The sequence below is a fragment of the Pipra filicauda genome, unplaced genomic scaffold (genome assembly GCF_003945595.2).
Source record: "Pipra filicauda isolate LSUMZ 115617 unplaced genomic scaffold, ASM394559v2 scaffold84_size4826128_pilon, whole genome shotgun sequence".
Lineage (NCBI taxonomy): Eukaryota > Metazoa > Chordata > Aves > Passeriformes > Pipridae > Pipra > Pipra filicauda.
The window spans coordinates 2,164,685-2,187,500 of record NW_024105031.1 but is presented as its reverse complement, the minus strand read 5'-3'; the positions used below and the strand labels follow the sequence as shown (position 1 = coordinate 2,187,500).

The following is a 22,816-nucleotide window of genomic DNA, read 5'->3' as shown; positions in this document are numbered from 1 at the left end:
TAAGGGAAGGAACCCGTGCAACAGGTGCTAATCCAATGCTGGGAATTGCACAGCCCTTCTGTGAGGGACTCCCATGCTACACGAGGCTTCTCTCACAAAGGTGATTGGGAGCTTTGAGTTAAGTACCTCAATCTAGTTAGGGGGAAAAAGGGTTCTTTTTTCATTTGAGTCTTTTCAGATTTAATGAGCTTTTCTGTCAGGTCTTATTTAGGCTTAGCAATACGACCTATAATAACTTAACACTGCCTAATAGGATGGCATATTGAGTGTGGATTGCTTATCGCTACATAATCGCAAGTTGTACTGATAGTAAAGAGTCATATTGTTAGCACAGCGCTTGGAGGGAGGAAAGGAAGACAAAATGCATAGTATTTGGGTGCATGTTTATAGCAAAGCTCGGTCTATACACATTGACAGTAGAATTAATTTCTCAATAACCTCACAGGCGGCACTGGTAACAAAGCCACAGATTCCTGAACTCCAAGAAAATAGGAAGCATAAATATTGCTAGTTGTTTGGAGAATTTGCTATTTATGAGCTTGGTTAAATAATGCGTATGTTTCAGGTTTTTCTGACAGTCTTTTTGTGAAAAGTGCACCTGTGAAGAGTGTCTTTCTTCTAATACAGCACCCTGCTGTTAGGGCATTGGTGAGGTGCTGGCAAACTGGACACAAATTTCATTTTACTCTCATATCAAGAGCCCCCTGGAGAGATATGTCTTAGGATATTAGTGTCTTCGGCAGCACAGCCATTAAAGCAAGCACATAGGGAATCACCCATCTGCACAGGCTTAAGGATAAGAACATTGCTGCAGAAGCTGATCTCCAGACTGATGTTGCTATTTAATGTGGCTTCTAGCAAACTGTGAATAAAACTCCTGGCTTGCAGATGACAAGTTACCATGCTAGACTTGCAAGTTCTTTCAGGAAACCAAAGCAGACACAGCTGCAATCAGGCTGCATTAAGCCAGGCCTGCAGTCCCAATGGAGTGCAATGACAGCAGGATTCTACTGACAGTGTCAGTGGGCATACAGACAGCTTTTGTTCCTATCACATATTTCTTATTCAGATTTCTTCCATTTCTTTATGAATCATAAATATTGGTGATTAAGGGCAATGCTCACTTTTCCAGGTTATGAAGGTACATAAACATATGGTGCTACTTCATTATGCAATGGGCTATGGCTCCCAGAGTGAGCGACCAGCAGACCCAGTCAGCTCAAACTTCTCCATGCAGAGCTCTTGGGATGGATGGCACTGGGGTGTCTGTGTTCCACTGACAACTTGAGGATTAGTGGCCCTGCATCTGGGGCAGGGGAGCTATATTGGCAGTATAGCTGTGCTTTAGGAAATGGGAAACAGTCTGGGTTTGTGCTGCCAAATAAGCCCAGGACTCCTTACCTTTGTTAGGAAATAACTCTTTGTCAAAACTGGAATAATCACATTAAATCAGTGAAAAGACCAAAATCCTCTAAGACAGGTAATGATCAATTAAAGTAGTTTTTAGCATCATGAGTGCTTTTAAAAAATACCAAGAGCCTCAGACTTATAATTTGTAGCTGATTGGTCATTATTTGCATGTAATACAAGGGCTGACATTTTCAAATGTGACTAGTACTTTTAGCATCAACTGTTGTTTGCTCAAATTGAGAACTGATGCTTTTTAGAAACTGTTTTTAAGAGTAGCTACTGATAATCAAGCTTCCTATCATTCAAACCAGGTACCTGGAAAGTAAGGTGTCTGAAATCACTGGTTGCTTTTAAACATCTTGGTTTTGGAGAAGAGACCACTGCTCAAAACAGTTAAGATCATATCAAAAGGAAATTCTTTTGATTATACAAGGGATAATTGGCAGCAGAAAGGAGAAATTCAACTTTCTGTCAATAAATTGATATCAACAGCAAGTCTCCATTTAGGTGGTACTTTTTTCTCTAGTACTCTGGCACAGTCAGCTCACTAAAGTCATTGCAAATAGGAATAATTTGGTTGGTGTCCTCACAACACAACACATTCAGGAGTAAGATTTTCCCTTCTTCACTCTAGCTTTAGGACAATGCCTTCTCCCATCACCCTTTCAAAAGTGTGGACAGCTGAGGCAGGGATTACCTAAGAAAAGCAGAGTAAGGGAAGTAGAAGTAACTTCTGTGTGTGACAGCTATTTTCGTGTGTGTGATGCCTCCTGGCATTGTGGATGGGCAGCCTGCACTGAGTGCAAGTGTGAACAGTCACCTTTGCAGGGTGACTTTGCAGACGCACAGCATCTGTGGTGCTATGCATGTCTATGGGAATCTCTAAGTTCTGTGAGGGGTCAAATACTGTTGTCCTTCATACCATGGTGAGCTAAACCTCTCTCTCGGATCTCTTTCTCTATCTATCCTACACACGAAAAGCAAAGAAAGGCTGTGAAAGACACCATCACTAAGTGATTTAGGCTATGCTTTTGGTGAGTAATGGAGGAAATGGAAATCGTCCTTCATCAGCAAACTGTAGACCAGGACTCACCAGCTGCTTAGGATGATGGAGCGTCACTATCAAACTCATGCATAGAGATTCAGATTGAGGGAATAATTTGTGGAAACACCCCTGTGAAGAGGAAAGAGGCACTGTGTGTGAAATACGTGCGTCTAAGTTTACACTAGAGTCCCCCTAAAATAAAGATTTGGAGAGGAGACGATTCTGAGATTTTCTCTAAGCTTTCCTGTGTATCAATGTGGAAACTTCTGCTGTTAAAAAGCTATAAGCATGACTCCTGCATGTTTGTTCTGATGTAGCTTGCATTCAGGGTGCCCTGCTCTGTTCTTTGTGATTGTAGTCTGTTCTATTCTTTGCCTAAATTTTTCTATGCGATCTGAATACTCCTACGGGGGTGATTCCAATTTTGGGCCGTATTCAGCAGCCAGCACAGAGCTGAAAATTATCACTGCAATGCAAACACCTGGCAAAGTGAGCTGAAGTGCACATCTAGTGTTGTGAAAACTCATTTTCAGGATATCGACGATCCTTGCAATCAAGGAATATTTTTGTCAATGGGGCCTTATTATATTGCTCTCTATGATGTAGTTGGGAATCTGGGATAGGGGGACTTCACATAACTTTTGATTGGACACCTGAATGAAGAAATAATTTGCTATTACAAACTGTACATGCAATTGAGTACAAGAAAATGATGCAGGAAACTTTGGGGTTTTTGACACATTTACTTGGCCTCAGAGACATCTCCTGTTTACATTTCCTATTCCATAGACATCTGTAAAATTTCATTTTGCTCTCTCAGATATTTGAGAGAATTCAGATTTAAGCTGAATATTAACAGAGGGAGATATTTTTCTATCCAATCTTTTTAGTATGGGCATAAGAAAATTTACTACGATTTACTACAAAGACCATGAAGAAGTTGTCTTCTAGTGATCCGCCAGTGTATTCTAGTACAAGTCTTGTATGATGAGATGCAACAGAGGGATGACTCAATGACATAAAAATTCTCCTTTTTTCTACTGGAAAGGCTCCCCATTTGAAGAGAGCAGGCCCAGAGTATCACAGGAGCATATCTATGTAGATACATATGTGTGCACTTTACATAGGTATGTTCCTTCTCATGCCATCAGTACTGCTACTGATATTATTGTTGCTTCTAGGCAAGTATAGCATGTGTTTAATCCTGCTCACCTCCAGAACGTGTTCTGCACATTCCCTAATCAGCTTTTGTACCTCTAGTAAGACAAGAGGGGATTTAAAAATTGCCTTTATTCTATAATCTGTGAAAAATTAAAAAATCTGTAAGCCATACACCTACAAAAGTTCATGTGAGAAGCAGAAAGAAAATAATAACATACTTATTTATTTATCATTGAAGAGTAATTTTTAAAAATCTGTTTAAATGGTATGATATAGGTAGCCTGAAAAGACTCTAAAAAATATTGGATGGATGGAGGACCATCCAGGAGAGAATGGGAAGGAGTCTAGAAACAAGTCTGGGTCTGACAAGCATGGGAAGTGTCCCTTCCTTTGCACTGTAGAAAAGGTGAGATGTGGAAAAGATGGGAATGGAGAATGAGAATGAATAGAGGAGCCTGATGCATACATATGTGGAGATCTTAGAAGACTTGAACATGTTGGGCTGGAAGGATTCATGGTAAAATGTTTCATTTGTGAAGAATATATGCAGTTTGCAGTATCAGCATGAGATTGCTTATTGAAGTAATTCTCAGCTGTACATGTCAAGCATCACGCTACCTTCAATATTTTCTTTATACAGGTGACTGTTCCTTCAGCTGGGAAGAAGAACCACATATAGTCAGTAGTGGCTCATCAAACACCTGGGATCACAGTGATACGGTTAGTTGTTTCTCTCTTGTTCTATGTCCTGTACAGAAAGGTTAAGAAAATTGCATGAAATGATAGTGAACCACTACAACACATTGGTGTACATTATATGTGGCAATGCCATCTCCCCATGTTAACATTGCCATCTCCCATACTGATAGGAAGAAGGAAACTGTCCGTGAGCAACTAATGGTGTTGCAGAGGTTCCCTCAATAAGAAGCTCGCAGAGGAACCTTCCTGCCTTTCCTTGAATCCTTACTGTTAGGGCACTCCAGCTGGTGCCAGCAATGGTTTAACTCACTACTCTTGACTTCATTCCATGGGAAGTCATAATGATTTATTATAACAGTAGTACCTAATACAGCTTGGGGTTTTGTTTGCTGGTCTGAAAAGGCGAGTGTGTAGTAAGGGAAAGGGTGGATTTTCAGCTGACTGGCTGTGCTGTACTGGTTCTCCACATGAGCTGGTCTACCCAGTACTGGATGAGACTATCTCATCTCATGCCTAATGCAAAAAGTCGTTTCACTGCACTTGAGGCATCTGGCTGAGGGATGCTAAATGTCTCTCTGAATATCAGGTCAAAGTCTCAGCTCCACACTAACCTTTCTTCCATGGCAGTGTCCTAGAAGGTTTGGATTTGACCAACCTCAGAATAATGTAGTACTCCAAAAAACACTTTGTATTTTTCTGAGGAGATTTTAGGGTTTAAATGCTGACCATATCTTCTTAATATTTGAGATTTCTCCTAATGTTAGAAAGGCTATTTTGTAAAGAATATGGTGGTCATTGCAAGCTTTACGGAATAATGAAATAAGAGGCCAATGAAGCTGTGTGAGAGAGGGGAATAGAAGAGGTGAACCAATTATTCTCCTACCAGCCACAAAAAGTCTGTTTATATATGAGTTATGTAACCCAAGCTGACACTTCACTAGGCAATACTTCAGCTGGAAATTATGAACACCTTTCCCACCTCACCACACATGCTATTTATCAAGTCCAGGAATACAAAAATACAACTTTGAGGATAGGTATAAAGAGTTTTTAAGAGCAAGGTTGAGAATCTGTGTTGATATTGAACTCACAGGTAGTTTAAAGATGGCTCTTCTGGCCTGAACAAATGTGAGAGTTATGTGTCAGGACGAAAATGAAGACTAAAAATGGCAAAGCAGAGTTTTTAGGTAGAGGTGTTAGTTAACTGTACTTACATAGTCTTTGTGTTGCAAGCCAGTAAATGTCTTAGTAGCTGCATAAATCAAATGCTTCATTCAGTAGAATTTCCCCTGAACAGGCTCTAAAGGACTGTGCATTGTAGGGGAAGAAAATGAGGTCTGGAAGGAACAAGTCTGTTCCCCCACTGCTCACCAGTGATATGCCAAAAGTTACGCAGGGATGCTGGGGTTCTGCAAGGGCTGGCAGGCCAAGGGGCTGTGCCCTGGACTGGCCGAGCCACCAGCCAATGGAGGGAGGTATGGCTGGGCAGGGGCTGTGGCCTGGCAGTCTCTGGGCTGAGCTGAAATGGGGTCCTGGGTGTATGGGAACACAAAAAACATCACTCCATATATCCCCCTGCCTTCTTATTCCCCAGGCTTTTATACACTGAACATGATGTTAAACGGCATGGAATATCCCCTGGGTCAGTTGGGGTCAGCTCTCCTGGCTTGTGTCCCCTCCAATTTCTTGTGCACCCCCAGCCCCCTCGCTGGTGAGTGGGGTGGGGAGCAGAGAAGGCCTTAGCTCTGTGTAAACACTGCTTAGCTGTAACAAAACCATCTCTGTATTATCAACCCTGTTTCCAGGACAAATCCAAATCATAGCCCCATACCAGCTACTGGGAAGAAAACTAACTCTATCCCAGTCCAAACCAGCACAGTATTGCAAAGCAGAGAAAGGAGATGCTGTTCAATTACAGCTCCTTCTCTCACATTTACACCTTCAGAGTCACAAAGTATGTTCTAAAATTAAAAGAATGATAAACAAATATGCTGTTGAGGTGCAAATGGCAATATTATTTCAATATCATATTCAGGCTTCAGGTTTATTAGCATTGGTTATTAAAGCTAAGTGTTAAGTAATTATGTATATAACTATAATTTTTATTATTAGCATCTTTTGCCAGATAGGAGAGTTTTCTCCTTAGGAGCCAATCCAGTGAAATGGCCAAAGGGGCTGTAGCTTTCCCATTTAACTCCATCAGACCTCACTTGCATCAGAACTTACTATTTTCTCCATCCGTGCTGTAAAATGAGGTTGTGTTTACATCTTTGACTTTATTTTTAAAACACTTTGATGAATTTCAGTATTTTTTCTTGCTGATGATAGCAGTAGCCTGAAAAACCTGTGCCTTGTGCTGCCTGGTGTGACCGCTGGAGCAGGCTGTACATACAGGTAGAAAGGATATTTTTCTTTCTTTTAGATGAGGAATCTGTGGGGATTAACATAATTGTAAATAAATCTGTTCTGTGGACAGATTATTGTCTAATTTGAGCTTTGTGAAGTTCTGACTCTAATTTACAACCCTTGAATTTTCAAGGAGGTTTGGTTTTGAGCAAATGCAAAGTTCATTGTGAAATTTGACTACCAAACTGCCAAAGGCTTTCACGTAACATCAGTGGTTGACCAGATCAACCAAAAATTTCTCTCAAGCAGCACTTGGTTTCAGGGAAAGTTCACATATCTGTCTATTGTGCTGAGGTTCTGAATTATAATTGGAGATTTGCAGTATTCTAATTTTATTGTCTTTAAACAATGTTGTATTTAGGCTAACTTGGGTGTGCTTCTGTGTCCGATGTAAAAAAAGATCAAAACAACTGTTCTAGATTTACAACAGAGATTAGAGTAATATGTGGTTTCTACAGAAGTCTCTGTCTTCTGATGTCAAACCTGTGAAATAGGCTGTTATTTTTTTTTCATTTTTCTTATGTCTTCTTATCATTACATCCCAACCAACATAGCTAAGTCATCAGTAGTTCAGGCATAAACTAAACCACATAGAATTTATATGATTTTGGGTCAAGGGATAATTTTATTATAGAGTTGCAAATAAATCCCCTATTCACTGACATCTACACTAGTGTTTTGGTGTTGAGGCTCTCATGGGACTGGGATAGGGAGGGAAGTCAAAGCCTCTGGGCTTCGCAGAAAGGACCACACCCCACTTATATCCGTGAGCTATACAAGCACCTTCTCTGCACGGGAAATTAAATCTTCATTGACAAAAACTGTTGAGAAAATAAAATATTGATCTTGCTTGTGAGACTTTTATGTTAGTCAATTAAATTAGTACAATACCTTTCCTACTAGTAAAATAAGAGTGCCATTACTATATGGAAATATAATGTTCCATAATATTTTTATTGTGAGACAGGGGATACCTCTTACAGCACTCAGAAGTACAGTTTATACATGACTATAAAGTTAGTTGTGATCCATAAACAGCAGATATAGATCTCAGATATAGCTTTGGAAATCAGTTTAAAGGAAAGTGCCTTATTGTCTTTGCAATATCATATCAAAGTAGCATCATTTTAACAGAAATCATAATCTCTTCTAATTTTTTTATATTGAAAGACAATGAGACATCATTCTAATATTTAAATTGGAATATGAGTCTGACAATATTTTTGCTACTGCATTTTCTAAAATTAAAAACCCTTTCAAAACTAATAATGATCCAGAATCCATGTCTACTGCAGCTAGACACATAAATGTACAAATATGGGCATACAAGAATGGCTAGTGAAACATAAGGGACCTAATACAATGAGATTTGTGTGGGAGAACTGTTTTGTGATGTGCCTGTTTCTTTACCAGATGATGAGATGTGAATATGACTTGGCAGGTGCAAATGGCAGATGTGGCCCCCTTTTTTTTACCAGAATAGATCTTTCTTTCTCCAAAATCTGTACTTTCTTGGAAGTACCTGTAGTATCTGGTGTGTATGTGAGTCTATAAATAAGCAATCTAGGCATCCAGCTGTGGACACTTACTTATGGGTATGTATCCCACCCACTTTTTTTTAAAGGCAAACCTTTGGTGAGAAAATCTACTGCATAATATAGACAAGAAGCTACTCCATCTTGTATATGTTGCTTGTAACAGGGAACATACTTACAAAATAATAAAGAATTTTCATTTTAAAGTATTTGGTAACATTGTATGTGAAATGTGGAATCCTAACCATCTTCTTACTGCTACTCAGTCCCACCCATGTGTGTCCCCCCACAATTGTCCCAAATGTGCCTTAGTAGGGAAAACAGCATATTGGTCTACTGAGAGACAAATAGCAGCTGCTGTTATGATCAGAGAGTTCATAATATCATTTAATAAAACAACTGTTCAGATGTTCCACTAATGAGTAGGAGAGAATATCCTATACAGCTACTTTCCATATAGCTGACCAGTCAGCATTCACTCTCAACCTTTCTGCTCTTTCAAAACATCATTAATAGTACTTTCCTCTGAGGCTGGGCCTTTCACCTGAAAACTATGTCTTCTTTTTGGAGCAGCTCTATCAGTTTCAGACTTTGGCTTTGACCATTCTTTTACCAGGAAAGAACCCTGTGCCTTTGAGCAGCATTAGAGGTTCTTCACTACAGAACTGTCACCCTTAACAGGGCTTAAGGGACAGAGCATAAGGACTGATGTATTTTTCAATGATGGGGCAATCTCTAAAACTGATATTTAAGCTGCCATTATGGAACCACTCCCCAGGTTCGTTTTAAAGACAGATTTTATGCTTGCAGAATGAAATCAAGAAACTCTGGTTTCAACAGGTGTAAGCTGGGTTGCAGAAGCATGTTTTTTTAAAAAAATGATTATGCCCTTGATCCCCCCCAGTGCATGTGATTTCTTAAAAAAAATTTAATTCTTCCTATTTTTTGTTATTTTCACAAATAAACTATTTATATTGGGGCAAAGGTTTTATTATGAAAATTGATGCAATTTGATAACACATTAGAGAAGGAGGAAACATTTGTAATTATAGCAGTTAAAGCACTGAGTGCATAGCAGACTAAGATCCAGAAAGTGAAAGGCATATCTCTCTAGTAATGGCATGTATAAATAGCCCACAAACAGCATGTAGTTTTGGTCTGTTATGATGTGTTATTGTCCAATGTGTATAGCTGTTGTGTGCTAAGTGAATTTATTTAGTCTGTGGTCGTACTCCTCTCCGTCAATCTGTGAGCTGTGGACTATTTTTCTTGAGGGGCTAATCTCAGGGAACGACTCACCTCTCTGAAACTGTCACATTCCATAAACCTTTAAGTAAATAATAAATAGAAGTGAACTTTTTTATTATATATTGCTTTAAATGACATTTTAATGAATAGGTGTCAATAATTTTTCAACTTCTAAGTCATCCAATACTATCTTTCACCAGTTTTGGACACAAGACCTATGTGATGATACCCTTGATAGTAGCAAAAAATGCATGCAGATATATATAAAAGGGTATTAAATCAACAATCAGTAATTTAGAAAGAGTTGATTTGTTCTAAGAAAAACTACAGAAGGAGTAAGATATGGCAAGTCTCATATATATCTTACATCATTCTTCACATCATCTGTGAACTTGACCCATGAGCATTATCTCAGACATCTAAGTTACTGTATTACGAAAGTATTTTTCCACAGTTGAAACACTAAATAATGCATAAAAGGCTTATTTCCAAATACTGCAGTGTAGCTGCATCAAGGATGGATTCAGAAGTATTTATAGTTTCAATGCTACTGAATTTTTTCTTAAAATGAGAACTCAAAGCAAGAAATACCTATTTACAAATTATTTTCATGCATGCTAGTTCAGTAACTGGCACAGTGTACAAGCAGACAGCCTTTACCAGTTGTACTATCTTTCTGGCTTTGCATAGTCAGAAGCAGTTTGTGTTCTTTGCTTTGAATTAATCCTTTTATTTAGTACCGTGCAATTTCATCTCTTTCATTTGTAAAGCTCAAGCTGTTTGGCTTTCTTGCCTTGCAACTCATATGTGTTTTAGTGACATCTTTCATTTCTTACTTCCAGCCTAGAAGCGAGAGCTGCATTAAGATCTAGTTTGGTTAACTTAAAGATGACAATAATCTCCTGAGAGTAAAAGGAGCAGAATTTAATTTTCTGTAGTTTTTTTTTTCTTTCCCAGTGAAAAGCAAGACATTCTTCCCTTTCTTTTCAGTTATGACTCACTTCTCCAGATTTTGTTTTGATCTGAGTAATTAGCGTTTTTTTGTCTTTTATTCTTTATTTTTAGCAGCCACAGTCTATCTCCCACTTAGTTGCTGACATAAAAATATTAGCAGAAAGATGTTGCTTCGAAGGGTACAGAAAATCCATTCATAAAAATCTCAATGAGGATTAAGTGGGATTCATCCAGGAAAGATCAAGGGTTGAAAAAGATTGTTATTAAACATGTTTATAGAGTACTTTAAGAATACAGTATATTCCCTGTTCCAGTAAGCTCACAGTTCGGGGCGGGGGGTGGGGGGAAGAGAGATGCACTGGGTGTTGAGGAGAAAAAGGAAGAAGATTCCTCAAAGGAAGGAGTTGAGGGAGGAGTGAGAAGTTATTTGGAGTATAAGAAATGTGCGATGGTGCTGCACACAGAAGGGGACACGATGTCAGGAATGAGAGGAGGCGACTAAAGAGCTGAGGGAGCCTTTAACAGACCTCATCACAGTGTTGGCCTGTTTCTTTGCAAGTGAGACAAGGCGTGGAGGAGGCTCGAGACGCGTTTCTAGCTCTCTGTTTCCTTAGGAGCTGTGAAGTCTTATGAAAACCTGTTTCCTTTGTAGTTGCCTTGTGTAAAAATCCCAAATAAAATTAATATGAAATGGGATATTGGTAGAAAAGATCGAACACCTCTATTTTTATGAAAAGGACATGTACTCCACGGCTAGACTGAATACTAATGATATCTCATAGGCACTACCTGTTGGGGTAAAAACCAGGATTTTGTAAATTTGTGCACAGACAGAAATGATTCTCTGCTTAGCCCATGAGAGTTGCAAAGCCAAAGTTAAGTTAACCCGGTGCCATAGTCCTTGCATAGGGTTAGGATCCAGGAAACTAATAAGGAAGAAATCCCACCTTCACTCAGTGACAAGTGAGGTCTCACTGGGTTCCCATTTCTGCTGTTTGCAGGACTGTTGTGCTCAAAACGTGAGGACCAGGTTGTTTAACAAGTTCAACTGCTGGATATCAGGCAATTAGGAGCACAAAACCCACAGAATCTTCATGTGGTGTTGCAAGATTTTAACAGCCAGAAGTTGTTTATCATCTCTTCCCTGGTCCTTCAGATTTTCTTCAGTGGGCACTGAGGCTCTTCAGCCATCTATGCATTAGCAGATTGGTCTAGGCCATGTGACAGAGTTGGCAACCCCCTCTTCTCTGGTTAGGAGTTCCTCTGGGGGTCAGAGTGGCAGAACAGCTGCCTTGCTCACAACTACCCCCTCCATTTTCTGGCTGCATCCATAACAGCTACAAGTGTACATCCATACCTACAGAGAAGCTGAAAACAGAATCCACTAGCACAAAGTATATAGAGTTCATATGTAAATGTCTGGAATAATTACCCTATATTCTTTAAGGACTACAACCAAAAGGATTTTTTTTTTTTTGGCATGTGACCATCATGTCCAAAAACACAAGCGTTCTGGATAATGAGTCAATATCTAATTAAGGACATCACCAAACTACACTTATTTCTCAGACTTAGTATCTTCCCACTGGGAATATTCACTAATCTCTCACTGATTAATTACTGTAAAGACTTATGCTTCTGGATAATTATAAGATGTGTGATAATGGATCAGACCTTTAATCCATTAAATCTGGTATCTTGCTTCTGACTCTGACCAATAGCTAATGCATCTCAGAAAGGTGAATAACTCCATGCTGCAAATACTCTATTGTGGAAGGTGGAAGAAGGAGCCCTTCCTCACCTCACTGGGTAATTGCTTTGAAGTATGAGATATAATTACCATTATCTTAGTCCATGTAACTATGTGTCATAAAATGATGAGTACTTAGTGTGTGGCAGACTGAAAATAGAAGGATCTGAAATAACCTCTGTTGGGTAATAAAACGAGTATGTCTAAGAAAATGTGGTTAGCCATACCAAAACCTTGGAATCCTTTACTCAGAATCGAATCTCAAGATTGCATTTAAGATCTATTTTTTAATGTTGGAAAGAAATATATTTCTGCAAAAGCCACAGCATGTTTTAAGAGTTTAAGATACTTCAAAATGATTTTCCATTCTGTTACCTACAGTGTGGCTGGATATTTGCTGTAGGGAATCGTCTCAAGGAAAACTCATAGCTATATGTGCTGCTGCCTGCTGGCTTGAGAGGCAGCAGTGTATAAGACTGCATGGGATATCCTAGGAGGGCTGCAGTAAGGAGCTGTTGGCTTTTCATGGCATCTCTACAAGGGTCAACTTCAAGGGCCTTGTCTTTCGTGTTGGCCTCAGAGAATGTTTTTGATAAAAGCCCTTTTGATATAAAGGAAGATTCTTTGCCTTCACAGAGCTGTCACTCAATATGGTTTTGTTCTGTTAAGCAGATTTAAGCACACTTTTCTTCACAACTGGAGCCTCAGCCTGTGGCAACTGAGTGCACATGATTGCAGTATCCTCCATGGCTTGATGGTGCTTTATGGAAAGAAACAATAGGGTGCATTAAAGCAGCTTCTCTAAAGTACAAGAATGCTGTTTGAGGTATTATATGGCTCAAGCTTGAAGAAAAAATAAAAGTCCTCTGGGTACAATAGAAGTTAATATATTTTTGTTTAATACCTTAGTTGATGATGTATAGAGGCAGAGTCTTATTCTGACAGAAGGAGCATCAGCTCTGCCCTCGTATATTTCTTATCTGCAAGACACATAAATGCAAAACAAGTGGTGGCCAATCTCGGCCCATACGACTGGCACACCTGCAGTGGGAACTGTGTGTTGGATCCTGATGTTCTATCCCTGTTGTTTGATTTCGATGAGGACTTTTTTTCTGGAAAGAACTGATTTAAACCAATGCTTTCCTTGCAAAGTAGATTTTGGATACAGATCTGGGTTCTGATTTCACATAGACTTCATGTGATGGTAACTCGCTTGAATTAAGTGCCCTTACTCCTGGTTTACACAGACATAACTGAGGGCAGAATCAGATCTTACATGTTAACACATATAGGTGACTCTCTAACCAACTGGCATACAGTAGGTACCATTAAAATCTTGACATTTACTGCACATAGTAGTTAAATTTACTGTGCTATTCGCAGTATTCCCAAGTCTAAGAGTAGGAAATCCTTTAAATACTGCAGTAAAAGTGAATCCCATGGTGTGATAAATGTCAGGATTTAAAGGAACACAATTTTGTAGTTGTTTTCTTCTTTTTTTATCACTATGTTCAATTTTTTTTTTTTTTTTTAATTGTAGTGGTAGTTATTTTGTGCAGAATCTCTCCTGATCTGAGACTGGCTGAAACCTGCATTGGTAGGATATTTCCTTAAAATATTCTTTGTCTAGAGACCTCTTTTTTCCAGAGTGCATGTCACATAAAGGGAACTTGAGCTTGCTTTAAGATGCCTGTGAGCATCCCTGCTTGATCCACCTACTTTCTTCTTGGTTACACCCTTCCATGGTGCGTGGAGGGGCTATGAGAGTTGATCCACTGATTCTCCATCTCTCAGGGCTTCCCACAGGTGGAGAAAGTAGCAGGGAGATGGTGACATTGGCTTTCCAGTGCCTTTGTTAGCAGAACCTAGTCCACAGTATTTTCACAGATGAACACAGCAGCAATTTTCCCTCCCTCGAAATGACAGAAATTAAGAAGAGTGTTGGATGAGATTTTAAGCAAAATACGCACTTCTGTAATGATATCAGACCAGATTTAACAAAATACTTAGGTTCTTAGAGACAGATGATTTTGTAAATCTGTCTGATTCAAACAAACTTTGACCCTTCAGTCTCAATATACATTGTAATTCCTACCAAATAATTAGTTGCATCTTTAGATGCCAAAAGATCTTCTATAAAAGTGATCTGTGAGTTAGTTTATGAGCAAATTTAGGCCTTTCCTATGGAAGCATGGATTCATTTTTGTGGCTAAGTAGCATTCGTATAAAATACAGCGATAATTTTGAACAGTAGCAGGACTCTTGCTCACCTCTCCTCCCCTTACACCTCTTTTATTTTCACTCACCCCCAACATAAAAGGACCTGGTTTAGGATTGGGAGACCTGTAAGAACAGCAGGAAATCTGTGAAAACTTTGGAGCAATTCAGTGCTGCAGAATCACCTGTGCCCATTTGTCCTATCCAAAACAATATCCACTTTAGTTATTCTAAGGAAGGAAAGAGAAACAAAGAATTATGGTGAAAGAATGGGAGGAAATAAAAATTATTGCCCTGGCTTAAGTGGACAGTCTATTTTTGGAGAAGGGTTAATAGTGTACTGCCAGTGGATTGGTTCCTCTCCATGCACAACAACTGTTGGGGATGTCCTCTCAAATCTGGCTACTGCCTGGCTAGCTGACATGTGATACAAAGCAGGAAATATGAGTGTGCCAGGCATATATAACTGTATGTGTGTCACTCCTGGTCCATCTGCAGAGTAATACTGCACCTGCCAGTTGCTTTAGCTGGCTGCAGGGAGGAGGAAAGGAAGAGAGAATATGTAATATCAGACAGGGAAAGCCCACTGTATTCTCATTTTTCTTTTGTTGCTCTGCTCTAGTTTCCATTCTTTTTACAACCTAATTAAACAAATACCAAGTTTTTTTGCCCCGGAATTGGGTTTTCTTGGGACTGGGTACTTTTGGGCTACTGCTGCAGTATAAACAACTTGGTTTGGTTTTTTTTCATGAACAAAGCTGTCAGTGTATACAGGTATGTACATCTATGGGTATCATATATCTTGACTTTGAACCCCATTTTTACCCATGGGGGATTATATTAATAATTTGGAACCTTTTCCACAAAAAATACAAATTGCCTATAAAGCAATACATTTCCTTACTGCTCATCAATCATTTTTCTTCTGCAAAAATTTCCAACTCCCATTAAGAGCTTTAAATCATAAAACCTAACTGCTCCTGAATAAATAAAATTTGGAACTTGATATGGATGACCTACTATTTCATCCTGTAAGTGATATAGGACTGAGCCTGGGGATGGAATAAACCAACATCAGTTGACATAAAGGATGCTCCATCCTAAGGATAGAGAGTAGAATCTTCATCCCAAGCATATTCGGAATTTATGAGTATTCTTGGACTGGATTTTTTTGGCTTTCCCAGCACTCATACTGTCTCTCAGTGGGAGAAGAAAGTTTGCATGTTTTCTTCATCCAAATAATAAAAAAAAGTGTTATTGCCTCAGGGCCTCTCCATTGACTCTAAGAAACTCTTGTGTTTCTCCATTTCCACTTTTTCTTCCTACTGCAATCTCAGCATCTCATCACCTCCCTACAAAAAAAATAGGGAAATAGCAACCAGAGCTAAATTTCTGCATCCTTGGTAAGATTTAGGTTTAGTTCTCGCTAGTAAAAAGAGTGTGTCCTTCTATTTCAGACTGGATTTATTGCATAGAGCCCCCAGGCCTCCTTTTTCTAGTATATTTGTAGGTATTTGGCTTCTGTGGTCATCTACAGGAAATTAGTGTGCTGGGGGAACATTAAATGTCAATACACTTACGTTCATGGCAATCCCCTCCTTTTTGTCTCCTCATAATGGATTTATTGATTCAAACTTTCTCTGTCATCACAGACACAATGTACATGCACACCATGCCAGGCTGTGCTGCACAGCACAACAATCAGACATATGATATCCAAGTTTGTGATGGTGATGGTGAAATGGTGACAGGTCAGGATTACCACTTCTGTTGCCGGGGTGTCAGGTTGTGTTGATTCATGAGGCAGCTGTTAGAGGGTGTTCACATTAATAATGTGAGCTGTGAAAACAATGTGTGGTGATGTTAAAAGCTACTTCTCAAAGAGCTTTTTGGGTATTACAAATGATACATCACAAGCCTAAATAATATAGATAATTTCTACGTATTTTATTATTAGTGTGAAAAAAATGTAATTATAACAGGATTTTAAAGTGCCAGGTGGCTTTTATTGTCTATCAGGTATTTTACTTCTGCTCCATCTCATGCTCATCCTAAGTATATTTACTCAACACCTCTGACTTCAAACAGGCAAGCTCTTTTATCTGACTTCACAGAATATTCTTCTCACAGTGGTGGATGTCATCATCATTTTCTCTTGACATTGTTTTCACCATGTTTTCTTAATTCCATTACTCTCCCATGTTTCTGTTCCTTTCGGTGCCTCCTGCACACACATATTTTGCCTGAATAGGAGCAGAATACTGTTGTATGTAGCAAAAAAGTAGATATGTAGCTACCCTACTGTGACCCAGTCCTTTCTCAGCCTGTTTCTTGTGATTTGCCTCTAGTATTCGATATTCAATTTGAATTACAAGTCCTTTGGGGCACAGAGCACGTTTTTGCAGTGTTCTTCGAGGCATCAAGTTATTTTGAGAGGCAGTAGATAAAGTGCAAGTATGTCTGTAGACACCAGTACCCAGATCTGTTTTAGGATGAGAAAGTAACTCCTTAGCAACTAAAGAAGTGTTTCCTCAAAATAACAACTAGGAAGTCCAATTATTTGCATTAAGTAGTATATTTTTGATGGGACACCATAAGATGTAAAGCACTCCGTAGCAGAAGTAAAGATGGTAGAATCTGTCCTGAAATAAATGAAAAATGGAGTTCCAAAATGACAGTAGACTGGTTCAGCCAAAGGTCAACTCATCTGTGAGTTAGAAGGAATTAATGTTCTAAGCACCAGCAAAGCAATGAGGCTTATCAAACAATGCTATTTTCCATCAAGAAAAAACATCATGGCACCCTCTGTTTTCTACTTTCATACATTTCCATTTTAAAAAAAGGGAAACAGTAAACAAATACATTAACTTCTGGAATTATGAGACCCTTTCTGCTTATTTCTCTACAGGCATTATTTTAAAATACACAAGAGAAAGCTAAAGAAGTGAAATTCTAGTGAAACTCTACCTCCATTGTGGCCACAGACATCCTGACTTTACCCCTCTCCTTTCTCCCCATATTCCTCAGAGACCATTTGCAGCAAGGTCTGGTTCCATTTTACTTTCCAGATACCCTACACTGGTGTTGAAGACACTCTAATGCCAAAAGCCCACCATCTCATGAGATCTGCTAATCTTTCATTAGCCACCTCCTTCCCTCTCTTCTTCCCCTTGTCCCTTCTTCCCCTTGTCCCTTCTTCATCAATTGCGTTTTCATGCTGTTATTGAGCTTTGGACATTGGTACAAGGCGTTGATAGTGACGGGGTGTTGGTGTTCAGCTGCCTTCCTTTTACCCTGCACTATATAAATACATATTGTTGCCCAAACATATATATGTTGGATCTGAAGAGTGCTGAAAGCCCAGCACTCTCTTGACCATGATGACAGTGATGACAGCCCAGTGGTTCTCAGGGATCTGGCTTATGACAAGTTTCTTTAAATCAGACAAGATCTTAAGTGCCTGTCATAAGTCATTCATCCTTCAAGTACTTCCATTTCCTTCATCTGAACTCTTTACAGACTTATCCATCTGCTTTTATGCATAGGACTGTGGTGAAAAACCACTGTAAGAACTAGGTCTACAAGAAGGTGTGTGGGTTAGTTGTCCTACCACTAGAGGAGAAATATCACCTGTTCTATATAAAACACTATTTCTCAAAGATACTCCCTACTAATCACATAACCACTGGGCCCCTGTCAAATCTCAAGGGGAGTTTGACAGAATAAGGTGGAAATGGAAAATTTAGATAAGTAGAACTGCAGCTTTCAGAAGCTTGTTGTTCTATTGCTGCTTTCTGACCTTGCAGATCTTAATCACCGTGGCAGTGGAATCGGTGTTTTCATAAGCTGAACAAACACAACCAGCCGCTTGTCTTCTCATACCCATGAACTCTTGCATCCATCCTTTGCTTTCGAAGGTGAAGCCATTACGCTTTGGTCAAAGAGATCTGGGAGCAAGGCATTTCTAAAAGGCTATGTGCTATATCAAGCATGTATTTTTAAGTCAAATTGTAAGTAAATAATCAAGTTTTGATTCAGTGGCTGAGTTGCAAAACCAGGAGTAAAAATCTATTTCCAGTTGACCAGACACAGAATTTCCCCCCTTTTTGTCGATATAAATGGGAAAATGAAAAATGCCTCATTTTAATTCAAAATTAATTTCTCTTTATTTTGTGTATTTTTGATCTTTTAGAACCCTCATTTGCTAAATTTCGAAGTAAAATGTTCCAAGACAGAATTGCACAATATTCCTTTTTAAAACAGTGTATCTTAAAAGCTTTAACTTCATAATCTTTTTTTAAGTCTTTCTATAAGGGAAACTATTCATTGAATTTAAATTAAATATGTGGGTAGTTGTGGTCAACCTCAAACTGTGTATTTGGTGGCTAAACTGTTCCCAGGGGAAAGTGCTCCACCTTAGTTACAATATCTAATTTCTTCTTTAGCATCACCTTTGGCAGAAGTGGAGAAATATTAGAATTTTGATTCTATTTATTCCTATCGATGCAAGAGCATTCCTCTCCTTTTCCTTTAAGAAAAAGGTATTTTTCTCTAACCAATGTGTTCTTAAACTAATGGTTTGAGAATAATCTTCTCATATAGTGAATCATCTGTCTTGTCTATATATTCATTTTTCTCCTCACTGATAACCTCCATAGAAATCTGGCTTTCTTCTGCATATCAGGAACGTATAGGGATGTTTCCCCAACTTCCTTTCTCCAGCTTGCTGCAAGCTGTAATATGCAGGTTTCTCTCTTCGCGTTTTCTTATTTTCCTTTGTAGACTGCTCTTGTTAGTTTTAATTACAGCAGTGGAGGACAGTATGCTAAAGAGCTCCCCAAGGTGGTGGCACTAATGGTCACATGTCCCCCCTGAGTGACAGCATCCGTTCTGGTTGCAGTACTACAAAGACATGGGGGCAATTCTTGTATGGATTGGTAAACGGAATTTATGTGAGAAGATAAATTAGCAGGCATCTGCATTTCCTATTTGAATAGGCTATGTGTGACTCAGTAAGCCTTTTGTTCAGTGGGCTAAAACATGGCATGCAACTCCTCATCGGCATTGAAATTTTAAAGCGTATTAAATTACTATAGCATATTTTTGAGGGGCGTAAAGAAAAAAATATAGTGGATTTAGCACTGTGCCTTTCCAACCATCAACCCAAATACTGAAACAAAAACCTAAGAAAATAAGAGTAGAAAAAACATGAATGGCTTGTATATAGAAAGAACCTAAGACACATGTGAAATTATATTTTTGACAGTGTTTTTATTACAGTGTCAGTGCACACTATGCGTGTATACATAAGCTACAGATACCCATTGCTGTTTTTGAGACTTGTATAAAGTATACTCAGAGTTACATCCCAGGATGTAACTTTTGGAGGTGTTTTTACGCCAATCTTTGCCAAAATTCAGCACGTGATTTTTAGTTTACACTCACTGTTGTATTTGCTAGCATTTTTGTGAAGAACACTAGGCTATGCATACTGTGCACTGTTAACATACGTTAGCTGTGCCTTGTGGCAGTATTCAATCAGATGAATAAATGGAACAGTATGTCAATACACAGTATGATTGCAATTCAGAATCATATGGAAAAGTTGGTGTTGCAACATCTGCATAGGCGCTGTCATAAAGTCAAAGAAAAAAGTAATAATGCCTTTCTTGTTTCCTTGGACCAAACACAGATAAAACAACCATGATCTAACATTGAAGGCATTTTAAAAATATTTTTAATTGTTTTTGAAAAATAATTCTAATTAACAGCAAAAGGGAACTGAAATTGGAATGTGGCAGTTAACATAGTGCATGCCAAGTCTTTGAGTGAGACAGTCTTTATTTACTTAGTCTACAAGAAATAGATTATAACATTCACCTCTCTAATGAAGTCATGAGCATGTTTTTTGGATACTATCAAATACTGCTGCTATCTGTTACTGATGCTAATGGCTATTATTATTGCAGAAGGAATAATGGCATATTTATGATACCTGGTGACATCAAAGGAAGAATTATTTTTCTTCTGAGGGTCTCTAAAGAACCAAGTTCTGTGCCAAGGAGAAAACAAAGCATCTATATCAAGATCTATTAAGAACAAAGATCAGAATTTTCCATGTTGTCCAATTCTGCAATACTCTCGCTTCCTTACAATGCCAAAAGTAGGGAGGGAGGAGGGTAGGGCAGGAACAATAGATCAACAGTTCTCTCAATGTTTAAAAATTCACAGCACCTCTGCTACACCGGAATATTATGTGACAATAATGTTAGGCCTCTGATTTATACCCACAGATGCAGGGAAATTCCAAATTAAGGCTGTCATACTCCCCTTGCTGCAGATCCTCTGTTGGTACAACTTTATGTAGCACCTCTGAATTCGATGGAGAGATGCCAGCTGACATCAGCTGAGGATCTGGCCCACTGCAGTGCAGAGGCCTTAGCTCTGTTTAAATCCTATCCACGGTTACTGGTAACACAGTTGCTCCATACTTTACAACTCACAGGTGTAAAACACACACAGAAAGGTCATAAATTTGGAAACTCACCATTAAAAAGCCTCCTGGTTATGAGTGGATTTTTAAAATGTTCCCTTTGTTTCGTCTCCAAAAGATGTAGACCGGTGGAAAAATATGCAAACACTATGCCTTTAAAACACCGAATGCAAGTGAGTTTTAATAACCTATCAGGATCTTAGTCCATCATAACATTTAATCTGCATTACATCTCACTTCCTAATCGCTACTTTCATTCCAATTGTGAGCAGGGAGGGTGGGGGAGAGATGAGAATTTCAGATAAGTGCCAGTAAAACAAGTTTGCTCTACAGCTGGCAAGCGTTGTGCACACGTTAACAGTGCCTTATGGCAGTATTCAATCAAATGATTCTATAAACTAAAAATAATCACCCTAATACTAATACCTATTATTCTTCATTGTTACTGGTCGCTATGGTGCTGCATCTGACTATGAAGAATTCACCGCCATTATTACCCTCAGTGTCTCTCTCTCTCTGAAATGTGATCTAATTGCAGAATCCACACCTGTTCGACAGTTCAATAGAAGCCTGCTTTTGATGGAAGCAGACTTTCAAGCACACACACACACACGCTCATACACAGGCACACGTGCGCACACAGGCACACACTCGCACACAAATGTGTGCACGCACGGACACACACACCAATTCACGTAAGACTTCAGCTGGAGGAAAAATAGAGTGTGAGTTGATCAGAAAATAATATTGCGAGGAGTAAAAAGAAAAAAAAAAGCTTGTGTTTTGTGGTCATTGGAAGATTGCTGATGGGTGCATAAATAAAGCATGCTGGAACATCTGTTCTTTGTTGTGCATTCAGCTTTTTAATGTCTTCAAAGAGCAGCACTGACGCATCACTGACTACCACTCCTCATTCAAGCAACATTTTACCAGAAAATAATAAACCTTCCTGGTGGGGTGCAAGGAGCCAAGGCATTTGGGCAATGCCATTAATTTGGAAATATCTCTTTTTCTGGGATTTTTAAATATCTCTCCCTTTGAACGGTGTTCAAATTTTGGGATCCAGCCTGGAGTCCCTATCAGCCTGAGCAGTAAATCAGTCTGAATATTACACTCAAGCCTTTTCTTTCTGTTAAAAAGAGGGAAAAAAAAGAAAAAAGGAAAGGAGAAGGCTAGTGTCAAGTCGAAGTGTATACACAATTTCCCTCTCCTCTTAATTCTATTAATGTTAAAAATTCTGTCCAGAGAGATTCTTTTTTTCCTTAAGTTGCAGTATTTATTTATACTGGTAAAATTCAGTGGCAGTGAGGACCCCTGACAGTTTAACAATATTGGCTGGTTATTTTGATACACTGTGCTAGGCAGCAAAAGATTAAAACCAGAGCATCCTAGGCTGAGAGAAACCAGCTTGAATTCTAAAATAAAATTTTAGCAGCATGGATTTCTCTTGCCATAGGCTATGAGGCTACTATGAATTTCAGATGCATCTCCAGAGCTGTCAATGAGGTGGAAAGATAGGATTGGCATTACAAAGATTTGTTGCAATGTGATTCAATGTAATTGCAATCTAAGGTATAGCAACACTAAATTGCAGCTGAGAAAGGGCTGTTTATGCATGTACTGTATAGGAACAGGCATTTGCCCTACCGTTCTAGGACCACAAGAAGATTTTATTTTTTTTACTGTTTTCTTTATACTCTGCTCTTTCTTTCTAGGTCACAGCTCAAAGATGTTGGAATACCAATTAGATACTGGTGGGTTACATTTATAATGAGCCTGATGATGGTCTTGTGACAGAATGCTTCAGAAAACACAAACACCTTTAAGGACAGTTTAGCAATTAGACACTATCATGTCTCAGTTCTGCGCTAAGAAATTTTGGGCCTCTTGGTTGTTCA

General features: G+C 38.9%; 1 long non-coding RNA gene across 1 annotated transcript in view; it reads left to right on the top strand.

The window, feature by feature from the left end:
- LOC120325146 overlaps positions 1 to 22,816 on the top strand; it is a 120,517-nt gene that overhangs the window by 82,585 nt on the left and 15,116 nt on the right. Inside the window, exon 3 of the long non-coding RNA XR_005567026.1 lies at positions 4,257 to 4,336. This is a non-coding gene — a long non-coding RNA (uncharacterized LOC120325146). The remainder of the gene's footprint in view (positions 1 to 4,256; positions 4,337 to 22,816) is intronic.